The sequence below is a fragment of the Scyliorhinus torazame genome, chromosome 19, assembly GCF_047496885.1.
Source record: "Scyliorhinus torazame isolate Kashiwa2021f chromosome 19, sScyTor2.1, whole genome shotgun sequence".
Taxonomy (NCBI): domain Eukaryota; kingdom Metazoa; phylum Chordata; class Chondrichthyes; order Carcharhiniformes; family Scyliorhinidae; genus Scyliorhinus; species Scyliorhinus torazame.
Window position 1 is genome coordinate 140655808 of NC_092725.1, and position 7770 is coordinate 140663577.

A 7770-nucleotide genomic window follows, 5' to 3' on the forward strand; every position below is an offset into this window, starting at 1 on the left:
CAATCCACCTACCCTGCACATCTTTTGGATTGTGGAGGCGAAACCCACGCAAACACGGGGAGAATGTGCAAACTCCACACGGACAGTGACCCAGAGCCGGGATCGAACCTGGGACCTCGGCGCCATGAGGCCACAGTGCTAACCCACTGCACCACCGTGCTGCCCTGTGAGTGGATAATTCTTGTTGACCAATAGCCATGGTGGGGCAAAGAGAGGTGGAACTGAGAGTCGCTCAGAATGAAGGAATTGTGACTGTTGTTTGTTTGTACATCGGGCTTACATGATGAACTGCCTGTGGTCATGCACCAGCTGCCCATCAAGGTGGTGAAATTCCTTTCAGTTCAGTGCATGTGGCACTCACAAGACTATACACATGCAGTCAGTGTGCAGCCACCCTGCACATGTGGAAGCCTGCAATCCATGCAAGTCCTTGTGCAATCTCGACCTGTTTGTCTCTGGCAAGAGGCAATGAGATGAAGTGTTTCTCTGTGTATAATCAGCCTTGATGACCTCCCTTATGCATCAGTGGACTGCAAACTGTGGGATGATGCTTAAATCTCCAGGATCACCTGGGAGTAGATAGATACATAAAATACAAGGATCACGGTCACCTTGACAGGTACAGATTCTTGCCCTGCTTTAAGGTTGCAATGGTGGATACTGCAGTTGGAAGATTCTAGCCATGACCTCTTTAATTAAATGAAGACATCTCATGCATTTTTCCTCACTAAAGCTGAAATCAGAAAATGGCCCTCTGAATATAAGAGGAGGCAGTGGTGTAGTGGTATTGCCACTGGACGAGTAATCCAGAGACCCAGGTAATGCTCTGGGAACCTGGGTTAAAATTCCACCATGGCAGATGGTGAAATTTTAATTCAGTAAAAAAATCTGAAATTAAAAATCTAATTCACTGTCGTAAAAACCCATCTGGTTCATTAATGTCCTTAAGGCAAGGAGATCTGCCACTCTTACCTGGTCCAGCTTACAGACCCACAGAAATGTGATTGACTCTTAAATGCCCTCTGAAATGGCCTAGCAAACCACTCAGTTCAAGGGCAATTCGGGATCGGCAATAAATGTTTGCCCAGCCAGCAACACCCACACCTCCTGAACAAAAACAAACTTGGTGGATATTGTCCCCTTCCTTCTCTACCCTGTTCTAGCAACTTGTCCTGCTTTGTGCCTGTTCATTCCCCGAGTTCAAATCCCAGAGAAAACCCCACCAAGCCAAGCCACTCTCTGTAGACAACCCATACTTAAGTCAAGCATGATAAGTTCCACATGCACAAACCATGGCACAAGCAGCCAGAAGTAATAATCTAGAGTTAGTGGGGTTTGGTCATCCTATTTAACATTGCATTCGTTAGTGCCAGGTCACGGCAAGGTGTTGGCATGAGTATGCAGTTTGAAATGGCAGCACAGGTGTCAAATAACAATTGATCGTGTCATCATCTGCCTCCTCTGCATGCTGACACCAGTCATTTGGTACATGCACAACTCTCTTACCAGGATGCTGTCTGCGCATTTCCCGTTAGAAGCGTGCATGTGCATCTCAAACCCCATATGAGTGTTAGATGGCTGTGTCGTATCCAAAAAAAGAAATAACACAGTCCAATGTACACTCTTCCCCCCTCCCTCCTCCTGAACCCCAGCCCAATGTCTCCATATGTCTCTAAAAATGCATGTACATCAATGTACTTTGTTAGTTAACAAAACAATAGTTGGTGGACTTATTCTTGTATTGCATACATCTTGATGAGTGAACCAGTATTAACACCCTCAAATGACCTCCGACTCAGCTGGTACAATTATAATCTGTTAATTTGACAGTTCTACTTATGGTTACAAATTAGTACAAGATACAATGTCTGAAATTTCCAATTCAAATGTGGACAACTTACTGCATGAGGAGTTAAGAAAATTTTCCTTTACTTCTTGTACATGCACATAACAAAGTAAGTGATGCTATGGATATAGCAATGCAATGTTGAGGAATTTTACATAGCTGTCTGCCAGATGGAAAATTTGTGCTGTGACGAAAATTGCACCTGTGCCCTAAAGGGAAAAGTTAGGTCCATTAAGTTTCTTTGTGCAAACATCTTGGGGCATTTCTCCGCCCTCCTCTGAATTATGTTTCAAAATTAATTATCACTAAAAGATGCAAGTTCAACATATTCAATTCTATGCTTCAGTAAACAGTTTTAAATATAGCCTTTCTCCGGGGACAATAAAAACTTAGAATGGACTCCCTCAGGAAATGATGACTCACTCATTGTCTAATGTTTTTATAATAAGTACCTTTAGATTCACATCACAACCACTAATAATAGCGGAAGTGCTTGGCAACAATTGCATAGATATTTACACATGCTTTTATCTCTCTTTAAGCTTTTGAACTACAGTTAAAATTTGGGCAAATACTACAATGTGTACCTGATATACAGAAAATGTAGTTAATTTCCCCTTACCATTTTTTAATCAAAGGCTGTGACCTTGAGAGCAGTGTGGTGGTTGCTGAGTGAGACCATTTTTCATGGGGTGAGGTTTCGATTGTTTCCAGCTGCTGCTTTTACTTTTCTTCAACATCAACCTGTTGCACTAAAAGCAAAGATGCAATTAATTTTCAAAACGCAACATCCCAAAATAGCTCAGGGATAACATTTCCTAAACTGGAAGCACAAAAATCCAAACCCAAATTCCAGTGTGTGGTCAGTTCACCATGTGCAAATAGTGGGCGAGATTCTCCTCTCCCGCGCCGATTGGGAGAATCGCCTGGGCCGCCAAAATTTCCCGGGACGCCGGTCCGACGCCCTCCCACGATTCTCCCAAGCGGCGGGAACGGCCCTGTCGAGTTCCGCGGGCCGCAGGCCGGAGAATCACCGGAGACACCCAAAATGGCGATTCTCCGGCACCCCCGCTATTCTCAGGCCCGAATGGGCCGAGCGGCCAGGCCAAAACGGCGGGTTCCCCCAGGCACCGTCCACACCTGGTCGCTGCCGTCGTGAACGGTGCGTGAATGCTGGGGGGCGGCCTGCTGGGGGGGGGGGGGGGGGGGGTAGGGGGGATCCTGCGCCGGGGGTACCTCAAATGTGGCATGGCCCGCGATCGGTGCCCACTGATCGTCGGGCCGTCCTCTCTGAAGGAGGACCTCTTTCCTTCCGCGGCCCCGCAAGATCCGTCTGACATCTTCTTGCGGGGTGGACTTAGAGAGGACGGCAACCACGCATGCGCGGATGACGCCAGTTATGCGGCGCCGGCCGCGTCATCTATGCGGCGCCGCCTTTATGCGGGCGACAAGGCCTGGCGCGTGTAGATGATGCGGCCCCAATCCTAGCCCATTGTCAGGGCCTGAATCGGTCAGGATCGGCGCCGTCGTGAACCTCGACGGCGTTCACGACGGCGCAGCCACTTCGGCACGGGAGTGGAGAATCCCGCCCAGTGTTCTGTGAAATTCCACATAAAATAGAATTTCATTGTGTTGATCAAGTAATCATTGTTTAAACAGATTGATAATCTGATGGACGGATATGCTAAGGGATTGTCATTCCCTTTTTTTTGGTACACTTGACTTCAGATTAACACCGAATCCAAATAATCATAGAATCACAGAATCCTGGTCCAAATATAGAAATCCATCATACCAAACTGGAACAGCACCTTAACTTTTAACTTAGCGACATACTGTGGCGACATGTAGGAGGAGGTCGCACGTAATGTAGCTCCCGCTAGAGTCCTCGGTTTGGGCCCTTTTTACCCGGTTTCCAAGAATAATTGGTGTACACATTTGTCCTGGTGGAGAGCTGTTTGCAAAAGAATGTCAAAAAACCCAAGACGGAATATTGGGAAGAAGGGTGCGAACGTTAGTCCTCCTGCAAAGTTGAGCAAGGTGTGGAGTCCATTGGGAGAGAAGATGGTGGAGGCAGACTCATCAGATGGGACGGCACCTATTATGCTGGATAAGCTAGCGGAGGTGATAGCAGGTGAATTCGAAAGGCAGTTCAATAAACACTTTGAACAGCAAGGGAGGGAGATGTTGGAGACCCTCAAGCAGTCGGTGGAGGATGCACTATCCCCAATAAAGGAAGCTCTTGGAAAAATATCGGAAACAGTGTGGGAGCATGGTAAGGTGTTGAAGGGGGTGGAGAAAGCACTGTTGCAGCACAGTGATCAGCTCTCCTCATTGGAAGCAGAGTTATTGAAGGTGGAGGATCGGAATTAGGGCCTGAGGGCTAAGGTCGAGGACCTGGAGAATAGGTCGCGGAGGCAGCACCTCAGGATCATGGGGTTGCCTGAGAGTGTGAAGGGTCCAAGGCCAACAAAGTATTTTGTGACAATGTTGGAGTTGTTGGGGCATGAAGACAACAACCCCCTTTAAGTTGGATAGGGCCCACTGGTCGCTCCAAGCAAAACCACGAGCGAAGGGGCCACCAACAGCAGTGATAGTCTGTTTTCACAGCTATCAGATGAAGAAGAAGGTCCTGAGATGGACCAAGGAGAGTGAGGTGGGAAGGAAGTGGTATTTGTATATAACAAGGTGTCATGGCAGAGCTGGCAAGGAGACGAGCGGCCTTCAATAAGGTGAAGTCAGCGCCGCACAAGAGTGGAGTGCGTTTTGATGTGGTGTACCTGGCAAGGCTGAGGGTTACGCATAGCTCCAGAGATCATTTCTTCGAGCTGGCGGAGGAAGCAGAGACGGTTGTGAAAGCTCAAGGATTTGGTCTGAACTGAGAGTGGTGGAACAGGGACTTTGTGGTTGGGCTGGGTTTGTTTGGGGACATTGTTGTAACAAGTTCTGTGTTGTCTTTGTTTAATTATCATGCGGCCCTTACTTTTTGTATATAGTTATTATTTATTGAAATTGATATTTGGGGGGTTATGTCTTTTTCTTTTTCTTCTCTCCTTCTCCGGCGTTTTGAGGGGTTTGTGAAAGTATATGGAGACGGGGAGGGGATGGGAGATCTGCAGTTCCTGTGTTGATGTGAGGGACGGGGAGTTTCGGTACATGAGGTGGACGGTTTGGTATGAGGGGTTTTGTCTTTTCTTTGCTGTTCACCTGGGAGAGGGGGGCTCTGGCAGGGGGAGCAAGGTGGGGGAGAGGGGCTGCGGCTTGCTTAGCCCGTTTAGGCAGGTTCCGGTGAGCCAAAAAGGTTTATTATTGGTCAGGGAATGGGGATAGTGAAGAGAGTGGTTGTTTCAAGAGGGCGTTGTCAGGGGGTTTCTGGGATGGGGAAGGGGTAGTTTGCTGATGGTGACTGGGAGTTGTTCTATGTCCCATCCGTTGGATGGGACTGGGTGCCACCTTGAGTGGACTTCGGTTCCAGGAGTTTGGTGGGGAGAGGGGATAATTTCTCACGGTGGAAATTACTGACTTGAAGGAGAGACCCCTGATTCAATTGGTTTGGTGGAATGTGCAGGGGTTGAAGGTCTAGTCAAACATGCAAGAGTTTCCTCTCATTTGAAGAATTTGAGGGCCGATGTGGTGCTATTGCAGGAGTCCCACTTGCGGGCGATGAACCAGGTAGGGCTCCAAAGGAATTGGGTGAGTCAGGTGTTCCACTCAGGCTTTGATAGCAAGGCCCGGGGGGTAGCAATACTGATCAACAAAAGAGTTTGGTTTCTTATGGATAAGGTGGTGGCGGATCAGGGGGGCACACATGTCACAGTTACAGGATCGTTGAAGGGCAAGTCAGTGGTTTTGGTGAATTTATACGCTCCAAATTGGGACGATGTGGCGTTCATGAAGTCGGTGGGGGCCATTCCGGACATGGACATGTACCAATTGATCTTAGGGGGGGAGATTTGAATACAGTCTTGAATCAGAAAATGGATAGGTCTAAGCCCTTCAGGAGGAGCAAAGGTTGTTGCGGCCTTCATGAGGGAGACGGGGGAGGGGCCGGGGGGGGGGGGGCAGTGGGGGGGGGGGGGGGGAGCAGATTCATGGCAGTTTTTACACCCGGAAGACTGAGAGTTCTTTTTTTCACCGGTACACAATGTATACTCGTGGATCTATTTCTTTACATTTTTTTTTAATGTACAGGGCCTAATTCTTTTTTTTTCCCAATTTAGGAGCAATTTAGCGTGAGCAATCAACCTACCCTGCACATCTTTGGGTTTGCTGGGTGCGACCCATGCAGACACGGGGAGAATGTACCATCTCCACACGGACAGAGACCCTGGGCTGGGATCGAACCCGTGTCCTCGGCACTGTGAGGCAGCAGTGCTAATTTTTATATTGGGGTGGTCTTTGTTGCCGGGGATGAGGAAACCGATTATTCCATAAATGTTATCTCGGATCATTCTCTGTCCCTGGTGGATGCCAGCTCAATGGCCGTCGTGGAGCTTCGATGTGGGGTTGTTGACCGATCTTGGATTGTGTGTGAAGTTGGCAAGTGATTGACCTTGGGTAGGATTTAACACGAATGGGGCGGTTTGGCCGTTTGTGTTATGGGAGGCATTGAAGGCGGTGGTGAGAAAAGAAATAGTCTTGCATAAGGAGCAGGTAGATAGGGAGGCAAGGGAGGAACTCGAACAGTTGTTGGATGAGATTTTGGAGGTAGATAGCAAATATTTTTTTTTCAATTAAGGGGCAATTTAGCGTGGCCAATACACCTACCCTGCCACAGCTTTGGGTTGTGGGGGTGAAACCCACGCAGACATGGGGAGAATGTGCAAACTCCACACGGACAGGGATCCAGGGCTGGGATTCGAACCCGGGTCCTCAGCGCCGCAGTCCCAATGCTAACCACTGCACCACATGCCGCCCACATAAATGGCAAATATTCAGAGGATGCCCTCCCCAAAGCTCCTGGCCAGCAGGAAGAAACTGTAGACACAGTTTGACTTGTCCACTGATAAGGCAGTGTGCCATTTACGGCGCTCAATATACAAATATGGGGAGAAGGCCTCCTGAGAGATCGTTCAGCTTTGGGGTATGGGAGGTCTCGGCGACGGACAAAGTGAATGGGGTGTTCAAACCATTTTACCAAAAGTTGTATAAGTTGGAGCCATCTGGGGATGAATCAGATATGGCAGAGTTTCTGGAGCGATTTGAGTGTTCAAACGTGGAGGAGGAGGATTGGGAAGGGTTGGAGGTGCTGCTGGGGGTTCAGGAGATTCAGACAGGTACAGGAGAAATGGAGACTGGTAAGGCACCAGGGCCCAATGGGTCCCCAGTGGAATTTTATTCAATGTTTGCTGACCGGCTGGTACCATTGTTGGTGGAGATGTTTGAGGATTCAGTGGTGTGGAGGTCTCTCCTGGAGACAATGAGGCAGGCATGAATTTAGCTTCTATTAAAGAAAGATAAGGACATGGTGGAGTGTGGATCGCACCGACGTATCTCCTAACTGAATGTGGATGCTAAGATGTTGGTCAAAGTACTGGTGCTTAGGTTGGAGGAGTCTCTCCATCAGGTTGCTGGGGAAGTTCAGACAGAATTTGTAAAAGCTAGGCGTTTGTTCCCTAATGTGCGAAGACTGTTAAATGTGGTACTATCCCCGTCGAAAGGGGGGAAACAGGAGGTTATTGTGGCTTTGGATACAGAGAAGATCTTTGATAGGGTAGAGTGGGGCTATTTGCTTGCGGTGTTGGAATAGGTTAGAATAGGGCCAAAATTTGTGGCATGGGTCCAGTTACTATATAAGGCGTCTAAGGCTAGTGTCTGCATAAACAATGTGAGTTTGAGATATTTTCAGCGACACAGGGGAGAATGAGACAGTGCTGCCATATGTCCCCTCTCCTTTTCGCTTTGACGAATGAGACTTTGACCAT

The 7770-nt window shown here is 48.3% G+C and overlaps 1 protein-coding gene across 1 annotated transcript in view; it reads right to left on the reverse strand.

Moving 5' to 3' along the window:
* Nucleotides 1–2574, reverse strand: part of LOC140396561 (coiled-coil domain-containing protein 91-like) — a 266598-nt gene extending 264024 nt beyond the window's left edge. The window contains exon 1 of the mRNA XM_072485328.1: nucleotides 2469–2574. The gene's annotated coding sequence lies outside the window, so the exon portion shown is untranslated. The remainder of the gene's footprint in view (nucleotides 1–2468) is intronic.
* Nucleotides 2575–7770: the final 5196 nt, after the last annotated feature.